Genomic DNA, 16585 nt, shown 5'->3' on the forward strand with positions numbered 1-16585 from the left:
GTGCTCCGCGTCCCACGCGGTCCTGCCTGACGCGCCCACCGTGGGGTGGCAGCGCGGCTGTCCACTGGGGCCGCGGGTCGCGTCGAGTCCTTCTTCTTCGCGGACCGGGAGCGGGGGCAGCGCCGCCGCCGGTTCGGTGCTGACAGCTTCGCTAGCGCTGGAGTAGCCTTGGAGCCCGCGGGCGCACGCGGAGCCCCCTCACGGGCCGCCCTGGGCTTGAGATGGGAGCTGGGTGCAGAAGGGGTGAGCCCCCGAGGCGGCGAAGCCCAGGAGCTCTGCCACCCGCTCCAGCAACACGTCGCGGCCGCCCTCCAGCAGCCTGCACAGCAGCAACTCTCGGGCCACCGTGAGCGCGGCCCTCGAGTTCGCCTGCTCCCGGCGGGTGTACAGTGTCGTGGTCGCGGCGTGATTGGAGGCCCTTGCTGCCGACCGCGCCTGCCGCGGTGTGAGATCTGTTGAAGCCTGCCCGCATCGCCCGCGGCCCGCTGCGCCCTGCGGACCGCGAGCTGCCTGGGGCACGGGGTCGCCCGAGGCGAGAGGCTCTGCATGGGCGGGCCACGCCACCCACGGATCTGGGTTGCCCGCCTAGTCGCCGGACATGGTGATGGCGACACAACGGGACACGAAGCGGTAGAAGGTGGACTCCGGCGCACCCCTACCTGGCACGCCAAATGTCAGATTTCGGGTTCCGGCAGACCCTTGAGGTTCGAACACTAGGGTGCGCGCAGAGATTTCGCCTTCTACCTACCTGCACCCCTCCGCCTCGCTAAGATCTAAGCTATGGAAAGAAAAACACAAGAGACACAGGGTTTATACTGGTTCGGGCCACCGTTGTGGTGTAATACCCTACTCCAGTGTGTGGTGTGGTTGATTGCCTCTGGGGCTGATGATGGACAATACAAGGGAAGAACAACCTCCTGAGGTTGAGGTGTTCTTGTGCTTCCGGACTTGTGTGTATCTCTGGGTCTGATCCACCGCTTTTTCCTACTATGGTGGCTAGTCCTATTTATAGAGGCCCTGGTCCTCTTCCCAAATATGGAGCGGGAAGGGAGCCAACAATGGCGGGCTAATTTGAAGGGGGACAGCTAGTACCAACTATCCTGACAAAAGTAGTCTTCGCCTGCACAAAGCTCTGGTGGTGACGCCTCTTGGGCTCCACGATGACCTCCGTCTTGCAGTCCTCCTGGTCTTGGTCTTGTTGCACTGGAATGGCAACCTTTGCCTGATGTCTCGGTACTCCGCGGCTGCGCTTGCCCCCTTTGCACCAAAGGGGAAAGGAGGACACTGCGCGGCTGGCGCCTTTGGTCGTCATGGCTTGCGTCACGGGCACCTCGTGAGGTACCCCGCCTTGATCTCTCCGCCTCCTCACGAGCCAGCCTGATGAGGCCGTGCCCGAGGAAGCTCCGTGTCGTCCACCCCGCGAGGCTTGGCCCCTCGCGAGGGTCTTGGGTCTGTGTTGATGAAGATGGGCCGTGCTGGGCCCCCCTTTGAGCCACGCCACAGGCCGCAGGCAGGCAAGTCTGGGAACCCCCGTTCCTAGAACACCGACAGAGACGTCACCTGGCTGTACGTGTGTTGAACACGGAGGTGCCGTCCGTTCGGCACTAGGATCATCGGTGATTTGGATCACGACGAGTACGACTCCATCAACCCCGTTCACTTGAACGCTTCCGCTTAGCGATCTACAAGGGTATGTAGATGCATCTCCTTCCCTTCGTTGCTAGATTACTCCATAGATTGATCTTGGTGATGCCTAGAAAATTTTGAATTTCTGCTACGATCCCCAACAAAACCAACATCGAAACCATAGTATTTGCCCTAGAACTACTAGGTTCAACATCTCACAACATAAACCCATACAACCATACTCCAAGTAGGTAGTAGTTATGAATTCCATTTTCGCTCCATACCAATCGTTCTGAAAACTACTTAGTACTTATAATGCACCATTGAAAATCAGAACTCTTACCCTGCTAAAAAATGATATTTTAAACGTGGCTACTAGATCAGTGGCAACTGGCGAGCCACCGCCTCCAAGTCGTTCACCTCTAGTTCCAACCATCAACTCCTACGGATCAAATTATCACACGATCTGACTATTCCTACAAAGGTGCGCTCCACCACGTACCCGGTACCCATGCATGCAGCAATCGTGCACCTAGGACTTTAGGGTTTATTTGTTAACAGTGCATTTACGTAACTCTCATGTGTGCGAGACAGCGAGAGACCGACAGCGTGCGTGCGCCTCTTCTCTTTGTATATGTACTCCATCGGTGGTCTGATGTCCAAAAAATTATACAGTAGTAATAACTACTAGCAATGTGCCAATGCGTTGCCACATGATCAAAGTAGATTAATACATATTCACCGATTTGATAGAAAAAAGAGTCTAGTTTTGAAATATGTATATCACTAAAAATATGTTATGTTTCACTCAAAATATATTCCTTTGCCGGTTTTGATGAGATAAGGGAGGAATTTTGTTGGTTTCAAGATTCGAGAAGTGTACATCTCTAATTTCTACTCTTACTAGCAAGATGCCCATGTGTTGCATGGAACATCAAGATCTTGTGGGAGAAAAGGATGAACGAGGAAATTCCATATCTGCAAATGTGGAGAGAAGTGCGGGTAAATTGTCACAATTTCCTTCCTATCCGTTAGATATAGATTGGAAGGCCTATATTGCAGGATGGTAGGCACACCATCATCACCGACTATGCTTCTTATAAGAGTATAAAAAAATAGAGTTGGTGATGATGGTGTAACACCCACGATGCGACTATATCTCCCACGTGTCGGGGCACGACTTAGAGGCATAGTCGCATGGTAGATATGTCGCAAGAGGGGTAATCTTTACACATCCCATGTACTGAATAAGAAAGGGATAAAGAGTCGGCTTACAATCGCCACTTCACACAATACATAAATAATCCATACATCATCCAAGGTACAAACAAAGGTCCGACTACGGAACCAAAGTAAAGAAAGACCACCCCAAATGCTAGATCCCCGATCGCCCCAACTGGGCTCCACTACTGATCAACAGGAAAGGAAACATAATAGCGAGCATGATCTTCATCGAGCTCCCACTTGATCTCGGGTACGTCAACTGCACTGGTATCATCGGCACCTCCAACTATTTGGAAGTAACCGCGAGTCACGAGGACTCAGCAATCTCACACCCGTGAGATCAAGACTATTTAAGCTTATGGCTAGGAAAGGGTAGTAAGGTGGAGCTGTAGTAAGCACTAGCATATATGGTGACTAACATACGCAAAAGAGAGCAAGAAGAGAAGCAGCGCACGGTCGAGAAGCTATAAGTGATCAAGAAGTGATCCTAAAACTACTTACGTTCAAGCATAACACAAGACTGTGTTCTCTTCCCCGACTCCGCCGAAAAGAGACCATCACGACTACACACATGGTTGATTCATTTTAATTAAGTTAAGTGTCAAGTTCTCTACAACTGGATATTAACAAATTCGAATATGCCCATAACCGCGGGCACGGCTTTCAAAAGTTCAAACCCTGCAGGGGTGTCCAAACTTAGCCCATCACAAGCTCACACGGTCAACGAAGGATATTCCTTCTCCTAGGAAGACCCGACCAGACTCAGAATCCCGGTTACAAGACATTTCGACAATGGTAAATCAAGACCAGCAAAGCCGCCCGGATGTGCCGACAAATCCTGATAGGAGCTGCACATATCTCATTCTCAGGGCACACCGGATAAGCTAAGCGTGCAGGTACCAACAAAACCAAGTTGCCAAGGGACGGTCCCGCACGGTGCTCTGGTTCGGACCAACACTTAGAGAAGCACTGGCCCGGGGGTTAAAATAAGATGACCGTCAGGCTCCGGAAACCGAAGGGAAAAAGGCTTAGGTTGTTAGGCAAATGTAAAACCAAGGTTGAGCCTTGCTGGAGGAGTTTTATTCAAAGCAAACTGTCAAGGGGTTCCCATAACACCCAACCGCGTAAGGAACGCAAAATCAAGGAACATAACACCGGTATTATGGAAACTAGGGCGTCAAGAGTGGAACAAAACACCAGGCATAGGGCCGAGCCTTCCACCCTTTACCAAGTATATAGATGCATTAATTAAATAAGAGATATTGTGATATCCCAACATTTCCATGTTCCAACATGGAACAAACTTCAACTTGACCTGCAACTAGCAACGCTATAAGAGGGGCCGAGCAAAAGCGGTAACATAGCCAAACAACGGTTTGCTAGGAAGGTGGGTTAGAGGCTTCACATGGCAATATGGGAGGCATGATATAACAAGTGGTAGGTAGCGCGACATATCGATAGAGCGAACAACAAGTAAGAAAAGATAGAACTGATTTCGAGGGTATGGTCATCTTGCCTGAGATCCCGCAAGGAAGAAGAACGAGTCCATGAAGAAGACACACGAACGTAGTCGAACGGATCCTCACAACTCCGAAACGAAATCGATGCTAACGAGAGAAGCAACCCGGAAAGAAGCAAACAACATAGTAAACAACCATCACATAAACATGGCATGATGCACAACCAAGTATGATGCATGTTTGGTTTAATTATGCATGGCATGGCAAAGTGCACAAACAATACTACAAATTAATTGGAGTTCAATATGCAACGAGTTGCATATTGACGGAACACCACCTTCAAGTTATTTAGTTTGATCTTGATTATGTACCCAACAATATTAAATGTTGTTAAACATGGCAAGACGTGAAGCATATGAAAACTACCTATCTAGGAAAGTTTAAATGAGGCCGGAATAACAAGCAACAAGTCCGGAAAAATCCTCATGGGCATATATTAGATTTGGTACTGTTATGCCCTAAACCATATTTTAGAGTTGTTAAACATGCAAGATGAGTGCAACATGTTAAACTAGGCATTTTTCTACCCCATTTACATATAAAGTTTGTTGAGTTTGGAGCTACGGTTAATTAGTTATGGAATAAAGCATTTTAGCATGGCATTTAAGCAAATTTAAACAAACAGTATTTTAAACATTTTTAACATGCATGAAAGTTGCATATTATGAAACTAGACAAAATTCTAAGCATGTTACATATATATAACATTTTAATATGATGCACGGTTATTAAGTTATTATATGCATGATCAACAAGGGTTTTTCTGCCAAACTGCAGATCCTGGAAAAATTAGCAAAACAGCAGGTCAGGAAATAAACAATATGGGCCTAATCTGGAGGGGCTAGGAGCTGCTCACATTGGGCCAAGGGAGCCTTGGCGCGATGCAGCAAAGGAGCAGCTGGGCCTTGGGCCTTGGAGAGGCTGGCCCATGCGGGGAGCAGCCGTGGCCAATGCATGCGTGCACCCGCAGCGAGACGAACCAGGGGTGCGGCCATGGTCGCGGGGCTCACAGTGGCGCGAGATCCGGCACGGAGGGCGACAGAGCACTACAAGGGAGGTGAGGAACGGGCAGCTCAGGCGATGGGGGTTCCGGATCCGGGGCGGAGATGGCCGGCGGCGTCGACCTGCAAAGGGCATAGAGAGAGAGACCATGAGAGAGGAGGGAGACGGAGAGGGAGCAATGAAGAGAGAGGAGGGCAGTTAAGGCGGCATGGGATCACCGGCGGTGGCTCCTGGTCATCGGAGTTCGGCAGCATGGAGATGGGGTCCCCGATGAGGCAAGGCGAGGGCGGTGGCAGTGAGCCGACACAGGAGACGTTCAGGAACGAGGGCGACAGCGACGTACATGCAGTGGCGGAGAGACCGGGCCCAGATGGGCGCTGGCAGGTTTCCTGCGGGCTCGGCAGGCCTGCGGCTGGAGTGGGGAGGCACTGGTTGAGGTGGCGCTGGCGGCGGTGCCAAGTGGCAGAGGAGGGTTCGTCGGCGCGGATTTTGAGGAGGGAAGCGGCGGCTAGCTATGGGAAACGAGGGAAGGGTAGGTAGGAGGCCAAAAATGGTAGGGGGACATCTATTTATAGTAACGGGCTAGGGTTAGGGGGTTTGAGGCCGTCTTGCAGCCCGCCGATCATGATCGAATGGTTTCGGTGGCGAGGAGGGGTTAGGTGGGTTGCAGGTGGGCTGTGGAGAGACCATGGGCTGAGAAGAGAGAGAAGCAGAGTGGTCCGGCGACTGTTCCGGAGACCGAAACGTCCGACGTTTGACCAGCTATAATGCCGCTATAGTTTAAGGTTGGGCTATCAAACGAGCTCCGAATGCGATGAAACTTGGCAGGCGGTCTACCTGCAAAATAACAAGACCGCACGCCAACTCTCATCCCATTCCGATAACATTTCCCAGCCACTTATAAAATACTATTTCGGACGTGACGCGGGCACGTGCAAGTTTGTCTGGGCTCAGAACGGACAACAGAGAGAACGCGGAGACCGGGACGGATGCAAGTTTCGAAAACATGATGATGCAATGCGGATGATGACATGGCAAGATGCAACACGCAAGTGAAAGACAAGGAAACAATAGCGAATAACTGGAAGACACCTGGCGCGTCGGTCTCGGGGCGTAACGGATGGTGTGCCTGCCATCCTGTAATATAGGCCGTCCAATTTATATCTAACGGATAGGAAGGAAACTATGGCAATTTTGCAAAAAGATACTCACACCCCTCTCCACATTTGCAAATAAGGCCTTCCCTCGTTCATCCTTTTCTCCCACAAGATAAACTACTCGTACAAATGCATCTTGATGTTCCGTGCAACGCATGCGCATCTTGCTAGTTGTTGAGAAAGCCCATGTGTGTGTGTGAGGGAGGGAGAGAGGAGAAGGACGGAGTGCATGTGTGACAAAGACACAAAGAGTGTGTGTGCGAGAGGTATCATCTTAAAATGAGGCGATACTGTGTGTGTGTGTGTGCACGATCGAGAGGGCCTGTCTTAATAAGGGACGAAAAATCTACATAGATACAAGGAGCATGAGAGAGACATGTATGCGATAGTGGAAGCATGAGTGTGCAGGTGTATAAACCTATCTGGAGGCTAGTCGATCAATGTTTGTGAGAGAAGTATGAGTCGGGGGTGCGGAAGCGAGAGTTTTCTCTGTGTGTGAGGGAGACGGTAGTCGGGAAGGGGAGTGGAAGCAGGAGTTGTGTATGTGTGTGAGAGAGGGGGAGTTTGTCTGATCGTTAAACAAATGAATAATTTCAGTTTTATAACTGGGATGGAGATGGAAAGGAGACCGCAACAAATGTTGTGTCTACGGGAGAGAGTAATTTTAGTGGTATGAGTCATATCTAGAGAGATATAGGGTGTGTGAGAGAACTCCATAGAGAGAAACACAAAGTGAAAGACGAGTGAGACTGTGTGCGTGGCAGTGAAAAAGAAAGCTTAGGTACCTAGTGATAACAGAGAACGGTAGAGACGTGAGAGATAATGAAAACCGTGTAATGTATAATGATAGGGATGGTGTGACACTTCTCAAGGGATACGTCGAGAGACCATGTTTGCGAAAATAGGAGAAACATGAAGTGAGCGTGCGGGTGAGCTGGAGAAAAGAGAGTGATAGCTACATGAAGGACGATGCGAGAGAGATGGGCGTGAAAGGAGTCAACATAAAAGGGATTCAAATATTAGAATTCGAGATGATGATACATGTAATTCATACTCGCACCAAAATTGATCTATCAAACATGCATACTCATATGAATTCACGCGCATCTATGTTATTTAATATGTAGATATTACTGATCCATACATTTTAGTAGAACATAATTTGGTTTAAATTTTTTGAATTCAACCTTATGATTTTGACATCGCTGTATTTGTAAATCATATTATATATATAAAGGAGCAGAATTCTTTGTTGCGCTTTGAAAGTATATATAAAAATGATGTATATAGAGTTTTATTCCAATCGAAAATGAATCCTGCCCGCACAAAAATAGAATACAAACTGGATTCGAATTTAGTTGGCATGGTAAACGTGCACTCTTGCTCTACAAAAATTTGAACGAAGCGGGGAAAGTCACAGCAATCGCCTGAAACCAAAATCTGCGAGATGTAAATTACTGCCTATCCCTGACACGCAAAGCCTATCGCCTCGATTTCTATAGGTTTCGATAGGTGTAGGTTTGTAATTTCACTCAAACGTGACATAACCGCCTCTCACCCAGATTCATACACGGTGGGCGCCAAAACACAGTGTCTCCTCGGCTGAAATCGACTCCCTCCCCGATTCATACATGGTGGGCGCCAAAACAAACCTCATCGGCAAATATTCGGTGTATGCGAGATTACCGTCCTATCCCCAACCGACTAATATTGCTGTGATGTAGGAAATTTTAAATGGGGGCTAAGTTTTTAAATTTCCTCGCATTTGAGACAAGCGCGCCCTGAAGACATGGTTCTCCCCTTCCTCTCTCCCTCCATTTCCCCATTCATACTCAGTGGGCGCCAAAACACCCTCTCCACCCCAGCCTCCTCCGTCCGCCACCCCATCCACCGTCGTCCTCCTCCACCATGCCGAAGCTGATACCCCGACGTCGTCGTCCATTACAAGAGATCAACCTCTCTCATCCACGGCTTCTGACCTAGATCCTTGCATCCCGTCCTCTCGCTTCATCCCTGTCGTCGTCCACCTTGTCGGCGCCACTCCTACAACCGTCTCGTCCACCGCGCCTCGCCGCCACCGTCTACCCTCCTATATCTGCTTCCATGCCACCGATAGCCATCGCCACCGCATCACCGTCAAATTCTCGGCAGGTGCATACACGGCGCCACACTAGAGTCGGTACTCTTTCGTATCTGCTCAACTTATTTATCGCAGCAAGAAAATAGATCGCCGCTACTTTACTCTGATTTCTTGTCCATCACTTACTTCTTAGTTGAAAGCAAACATTGGTTGTGAACTTGCCTTTGTCCAGTTTGCACCTTCAGATCCGCCATGCCACACTCAACGCTATACTCGCAATCCTTATGGTTTTCCCCTTTTATATTCCACACTAGTTAAATGATAGTAGACTAAATTTCAAAATTGGGTCAGTCAATTTTTGAGAGCTCACCGGAGTTCGCCGTTGCGAAGGAAGGGGCTCAGGTGGGGAAGGTGGTTGTGGGGCATAGTGGTGGGGCCTCGCCGAACAAAGAAAACTCGAGGCGGGTGGGGGCTGGGGTTGGGGGTCGGGTGGTGGAGGAACACAGGTGGTGGAGGCGGTTCAGGGGAGGGCTGGGCGGTCGAGCCGGTAGTTTGGCCGGCGCCCCGTGCGGTGTTCAGTATGGGAAGAATCAGAGACAAGGAAGAAGAAGGGTTATGAGACGTAGGATCTTCATCCAACCGCCTGAAATGGTTGACTAACCCAAATGACAAAAGTCACGCGACTTGCATGCAGACATGCCTTTATATTCAGTACCATCATTGTAGCTGCTTAGCACTGCTCCTGAATCCATCAAGCTAAAAACATGCCACACATAGTTCCAAACTTGTTGCTCAAATACGAATCTGATACGATGCTGATATTACTAGAATAGATAACATTTAATTGTTCAGCTAATGTTCCTACTTTACTTTCAAACAGCACGTGCACCACATACATAGAGACAGCAGGGAGTTGCATTCTTAATGCGCTCTGGTTCATCATGTGTGGGCACTGCGAAATGAACATTTTATTATCCAAAATCTTCTTGCTCTTCTTTAGCATGTTCCTCTTTAGTTCTTCTTTTATAAGTACTCTCTCTGTTCTTAAATACATGTCTTTGTTTAGATTCCACCATGGACTACATATGGAGCAAAATGAGTGAATCTACACTCTAAACTGTATATGTATACATCTGTATGTGATCCATAGTGGAAATCTCTACAAAAACTTATATTTTGGAACGGAGGGAGTATGATAGTAGTACTTTATGTTCCTTGTAGTGAAGATGAGCAGGGACATTTGCAGTGTAGAGGTCTATACGGTCGGTTGTGATGGACACTTTGAACTCTTTGAGCCTCTTTTATTCGTAGGATTTTGTAAACATAGGAATAGGAATTGTAGTGGCCTGCCCACTCGAATCCTATAAGATTAGCAAGGAAATGCGAGGAGTTGTGTCGCCTTTGAGAGTTTCACTGATATTAACAGTACCGCACCTTCAGTTGAAGAGAGCTGGTATCCAAAGACTTTCTAGACGTACCGGCAATACTAGCACATATGTTCCAGCAAGTTCCAATTTGCTTATTTTACTCCTAATGCTTACGGTTTTCCTGTTATATCTACACTATGATCTGTGTAGCTGCTTTGTGTCGCACTAGCAGCAGTCCACTCTTGAAGCTGAACAACACACCAATCATAAGTCCAAAGCTTACTTGTTCAAATACGAATTGTGATATGATACTAATATTAGTTAACAGACACACATTTAATTGGTCAGGTAATGCTCCCACTTGATTTTCTAAATGCATGTGGCCACATATAGAGAGACATCATGGAATTGCATTTCATTGGGCGTTGTGATTCATCAAGAGTGGGCAACCAACATTGTATGCAATGAAGAGGAACCTCAAGAATATGCTTCCTCTTCTGTTCTTTATCATGTTCCTCTTTTGTTATTCTGTATTTAGTATGTATAGTATGTTCCTTGTCAGGAAGGGGAGTAGGGACATCTGCAGTCAACAGCTGATAGAGCTGGTCTGTACGTGATCGATAGGCTTTCAATTAGTAGCAGCAATACAACAACGTATTTTCCAGCCAATTCCACTTTCCTGATTTATATATCCTGGTTATGGTGTCCCCCTTTTATGTACACTATGATATGCCTAGTTGTCGTCTGCTCTTTTTATCATGGTTTGGCAATAAACTCTCCATACAGTATATTATGAACCTATCATCTGTCGACTATCCTTACTTCTGGAGCCTATTTTTTGTGTCCTTGTGCTAGATTATATTAATGCACACACCATATTATAGCACACATGAGCTCTCTCATCAGACTCCAGTGATGGCACACAAGGGTTTACAGGGGCACCCCTATATTAGAATATCCTCTGCATTACAAAGATAATCTCACTACTATATATGTTTTCATGCTTCTTAGATATTATACGTAATCACGGTGAATATCAGAATCCGTGCATCAGAAGAATATTGTGGAACAATGCAATGACTTACAAAATTGGCACCAAGGCATTGAGTGCTATCCTGATGCAATGAAACTCATACGTCCCCACCTGTAGATTCTTTTTCAGAATATGATCCTAATGACTATTCTGACCTCGAGGAGTCAAAGGCAGATGGTCTATCCTGTTCACCCATCAAGGTGCCTATTCTAATTTGGCAAGGTTTTATTGGTTGCACGTATATTGCATAAGTTGTCTTGCATTTCTTCTACTTTGTTGCATCGCCATCTATTTAGTTTACTCATCATATATGTCAATATGCCATGCCCATCCATTACCAATACATATTCCATCTGTCATCATACCATGTTTTTACACTCAAATGTTGTTCTTGTCCATTAGACATCAAAAAGGAAGAGGGTGATTGCCGAACCTGAAGGAGCACCAGCAAATTCCTTGAAAAACGTGGTGGTGCCGGAGAAATCAGACATCACCTCACTTATATTGTCTCTACAACCAGTGCACAAAATGTAGGACCAACTCCAGCAAACTGTACGCATACTTCACTGGCCACACCACTAGCCCCACCACACAGGATCTGCACTCCAGCAAAAGGTATGCCGATTTTAGTTGCCATAGCACTAGCCGTACCACAGAAAAATCGTACTCCAGCAAAAAGTACAGCAAGTCCACCGGCCAAAGACCTATCCCAACTACATACACGGCCAATTCCTACAGATTGGAACCCCATTCCAGTTATTGCCAATTTAAAAGACAATGCTTTCAATATTGTTAGGGACTACGTGCATATATTCCCATCATGGGAAGATTATAGTGAAGACAAACACCATTTTCACATCTTCTTGTCCCACTTACGTGTAAGTGCTATTATTCATGGTGATTATTTTCCTATTTTCTGCTGAATGAACACATCAATGTTTTACATTACATTGTTGTAAGTAGGGGAGGGTCAATTTGGATAGTCATGACGAGCAAAGCTTGCTTGCACTTTTCAAGGAAGCATTGCAGTAGTATCAGTGTTACCTGAGGAAATGACACTTCGATGGCAAGTCTATAAACGAATTTCCGGTGAAGTCTCGTGTGCTAAATTTAGAAGAAAAATTAAATGGAAAAACCTTGTGTTGCACTAGTCTTGTTCCCTTGATGAGGTACTGTCTATGATATCACATGACAATTTGAACTTCTACTTTTCTGCATGTGCTTTACGGATCTCTTTTGCAGGAAATCTACTCGAAGAAGAATTCTAGTTTGAGAAGGACGATAGGATATCACAAATATGCTGCCTGCTGCTTTGTTCTTCTCAGTACTTGTTGTCCTATATAACTGTACTTGCATTCATACTTGGTTCATTATATGACAGCAGTATGCATGATAGCTTGCTTATCAATTTTTCGCTCCAATTTATCTGATCTATATGAATTGTTACATTAGTGTAGAATATATCCAATGCCAATGAAATTTTGTAGCTCTACATTGTTCTTGTAAGTACCTGATGTCCTTTATGAGTGTACTTATATTGATAGCTAGTTTTCATGTACCATCACCCTGCAGCTTATTTTCCTTTGCCCTCCATTTTCTACACATCAGATCTATATTTACTCTTACAGGTTGGAAAACAACGATGGTACTGAAGAAGTTTGGCTCTGCATTGCTCTTGGCTATACCTTTTGCCTGTATCATTGTACTTACATTTATAGCTACTTGGTTATGTAGCATCACTCTTCATCTTATATTAAATATTCTCCATTTACTCTTAACAAAATGTAGAATAAAGGCAATGCTTTTGAAGAAGATTTTGTGGTAAACTTCTTGAATTGCCCCCCCCCCCATCAGCATGGACAATGGCTTTATAGAGCATGTCTTCACCAATAATGTAAGTTTGTCCTTCTCAAGCCTTAAAACTTTGTTCTGCAATGTCTTAACTATGAACAATGTCATACCATTATACTATTATTTAAACCATCTCTTTATTTGCCAATCTGAAATGGGATAAATTGACAGCACACTAACCATTGATACTTATGAGTTCTTGATCTGTAATCTAGTGGTGTCGTGAAGCTGCCAACTCCTTCACAATGTCATTTCCTGCCATGTCTTAACCTGAACAATACCATATTGTCTTAATGTTATTTTAAACTGTGTCACTTTATTCGCCAGTAAGAAATGTGATGAACTGTTAGCACTGATACTTAGGTGTGCAAAACCTGTCATATGTCTGCTTGTTTATCTTTTAGAGTGAGCAGGATATAAGGCTCAAACAAGCGCAGTCTCATCAGCATGCTCAGCTGCTTGCCCTGCATCTCCGGAGCAGGTCTAACCTCTCTTTAACTCTATTGAAGTGTTGTCGGTTTTGTATATTATTTTGTCGGCGTGTTTATTTGCACTGGTGGCGATCTTTGATGCCTAGTGTATGTAATCTGCTGTCTGCTTGTGCTTTACTATCATAGTGGCGAACTTTGATGCCTGGTGAATGTAATATGCCGTAATTTCTTTATTGTATAGTATAGGTTTTTTCTTATTCACGATGCTGAAGTTATTTTACTATATATATATCCTGTCTTCGCAAAACCGTAAAATTACGGTACATAATTAGGCCATCATGCAAATCACTATGTATGATCCGCATCATGGGCCCAGTCATCTTGGTCCCTTAACAGGACTAAATATAAACTGGCCCACTAGTAGATTCGGGCCTTTAATAGGCCGAGTAAACAGCCGGCCCTATTTTCGCAAGAAAACTCAATGGGCTTTTAGGAGGCTGAAAAGTTGGTTGGGCCTGAAACGTGCCGAACAGCTCGCAGGCCGACAGCAGGCCGACATAGACCCCGGCCCATGATTGTGCCAATCACATCATGGGCTGTTAACAGGCCAAAATTGTCTTGGTCCTTGATTGGCCCAATCGGATTATCCATTGTGAGCAGGCCGGATGCAAACCGGGCCGTAGTTAGGCCCAACTATATGACGGGGTTTTAACAGGCCAAAATAAATAGGGCCAAAATGTTAAACGGGCCTTTAACAGGCCGAAACTAATATCAGGCCGAATTACTAAATGGGCTTTTAGCAAGTGGGCCCAAAAGCATAGCATCCAGTTGACGGGCCGAATCTGATATGGGCCATAATTTAGCCCAAAGCATCTTAAAGGGCTGGATCTGATCTGGGCCGTAATTTGGCCCAGAACGTGGTAGGCTTTTAACGATCTGGATCTCATATGGGCCTTTATTAGGCCTGGAACATGGCAGACTGTTAATGGACCAGATCAAATATGGGCCGACATTTGGCCCAAAACATGGCAGCCTATTAATGGGCCGGCCCACTAGTGTCCTCAAAATCTTGAGGGCCTTTAGCTGGGCCGGCCCATTATGGTCAGCGGAATCTCGTGGGCCTTTAGCTAGGTTGGCCAAGTATGGTCCACAAAATCTTGTGGGCCTTTAGTTGGGCCGGCCCATTTAATATTTGTGGGCCAATTTTGGGCCGGTCCAGGTGTCAATATATCATAGGCGCATCTCGCCCATTGGATGAGTGACGCCTGTGCCAACGCGGAGATGAACGTGGTTCCATCAGCCAATGAGAATTTTACACATGGAAAATTGGCATTGGTTGTGGATGTTAGCGGGTTATTGGATCCAAAACCAGACTCGATAGCTTAACAGCAACCCATTACGGTGGATGCCACATGTCGGTCACCCTTGACGAAAGCAAATCCATGACGCGGCATTTATCGTCATGGTAGTGAATACTTCTGTGATGATAATTTTGGTAATGTAATGGAACACTTCTATGAGAGCATAGGTATGACTATCTTGATTCTATCATAAAATCATCATGGATGTACATGCATGACAGAAAACATGACCTACTGTGACAAACACGTATCATCACGGAAGTGTATTTTTTTGTAGTGATAGATCAAGATTAGGATTTGTCACTCCGAGTATCGGAGAGGTATCTCTGGGCCCTATCGTTAATACACATCATAAGCTTGCAAGAAAATGACTAAAGGAGTTAGTCACAAGGTGATGTATTATGTTACGAGTAAAGATACTTGCCGGTAACGAGATTGAACTAGGTATGAAGATACCGACGATCGAATCTCGGCAAGTAACATACCAATGGACAAAGGGAATTATGTATGTTGTCATAAGGGTTTGACCGATTAAGATCTTCATAGAAAATGTAGGAGCCAATATGGGCATCTAGCTTACGCTATTGGTTATTGACCGGAGAGGTGTCTCGGTCATGTCTACATAGTTCTCGAACCCATAGGGTCTGCATGCTTAATGTTCGTTAACCATATAGTGTTATATGAGTTATATGTTTTGGTGACCGAATGTTGTTCGGACTCCCGGATGAGATCACGGACATGAAGAAGAGTATTGAAATGTTCGAGAGGTAAAGATTGATATATTAGATGATGGTATTTGGACATCGCAAGTGTTTCGAGACGTACCGGGAAGGAATCGGGTCACCGGAAGGGGTTCCAGGAACCCCCCGACAAGTTGTGGGCTTTATGGGCCAAACGAGGGGATAGACCAGCCCACAAAGGGGCTGGTGCGCCCCCTCCCTTGTTTGGCCATTCCTAGGGAAGGAAAAGGTGGAGGTCTAGCCCCTCCTACCTTTCCCTCTCATGGGAGAAATAAAAGGGGGGCGCCACCCTCCCCTGCCTTTCCCCACAATCCAAATAAGGAAAGGGGGCGCGGCTTGGGAGGGACCCCAAGTAGGATTCCTCCTACTTGGGCGCCTCCTTTGGCTGCTCCTCTCCCCCTCCCACCTATATATATGTGGGGAGGGGGCACCACATAAGGACACACACAACTAGTTAGCCGTGTGCGGCGCCCCCTCCACCGTTTACAACCCCGGTCAAATCTTCGTAGTGCTTAGGCGAAGCCCTGCGAGGATTACTTCACCATCACCGTCGTGCTGATGGAACTTGTTGGGGATATGGCTATTGGATATGACCCACCAAGGAGGGCTGGGTTATCCCAATGGCGGTTCATCTCCTTGAAGCCCAAGAGTATATTGAAGATGGCGGTTCATAAGACAGGATTGTTAAAGGGCCCATGCTCGAAGGCGGCTTAAGGCCCGTAAGTGTAAAACCGCCATGTATGTATGACTTGTATTGTAAGGCATGTAAGATAAGTCACCGAGCCGGACACATTTGTATGAGCCGGCCGGGACTCTGTAGGGTGCAGGGCGTCAACCCATGTATATAAGGGGACGACCCGGCAGCGGCGGCTTAGGGCAAGAGACAACAGATCGAAAGCCAGGCAAAGCGTATTCGCTCCTTGGTAATCGAAACCCTAGCAATACAACCTCAAACTGGATTAGGCTTTTACCTTCACCGCAAGGTCCCGAACCAGTATAAACTCCCTGTGTCCTTTGTCCCGTTTAACCCCTTTAAGCTAACCTCGTCATAATGGCTCCACAACTAAGTCCTTCAACAAGGACATCTGCCGTGAAAATTCCATGACAGTTGGCGCCCACCGTGAGGCCAGCGCACGGTGGTTTTGAGTTCTTAAAGGGTAGCTTTGAAGGGCTCAAGGGATACGTTGTGGGAC

Source organism: Triticum urartu, chromosome 2A, assembly GCF_056163025.1.
Source record: "Triticum urartu cultivar PI428250 chromosome 2A, HENAU_Tu73, whole genome shotgun sequence".
NCBI classification, from domain to species: domain Eukaryota; kingdom Viridiplantae; phylum Streptophyta; class Magnoliopsida; order Poales; family Poaceae; genus Triticum; species Triticum urartu.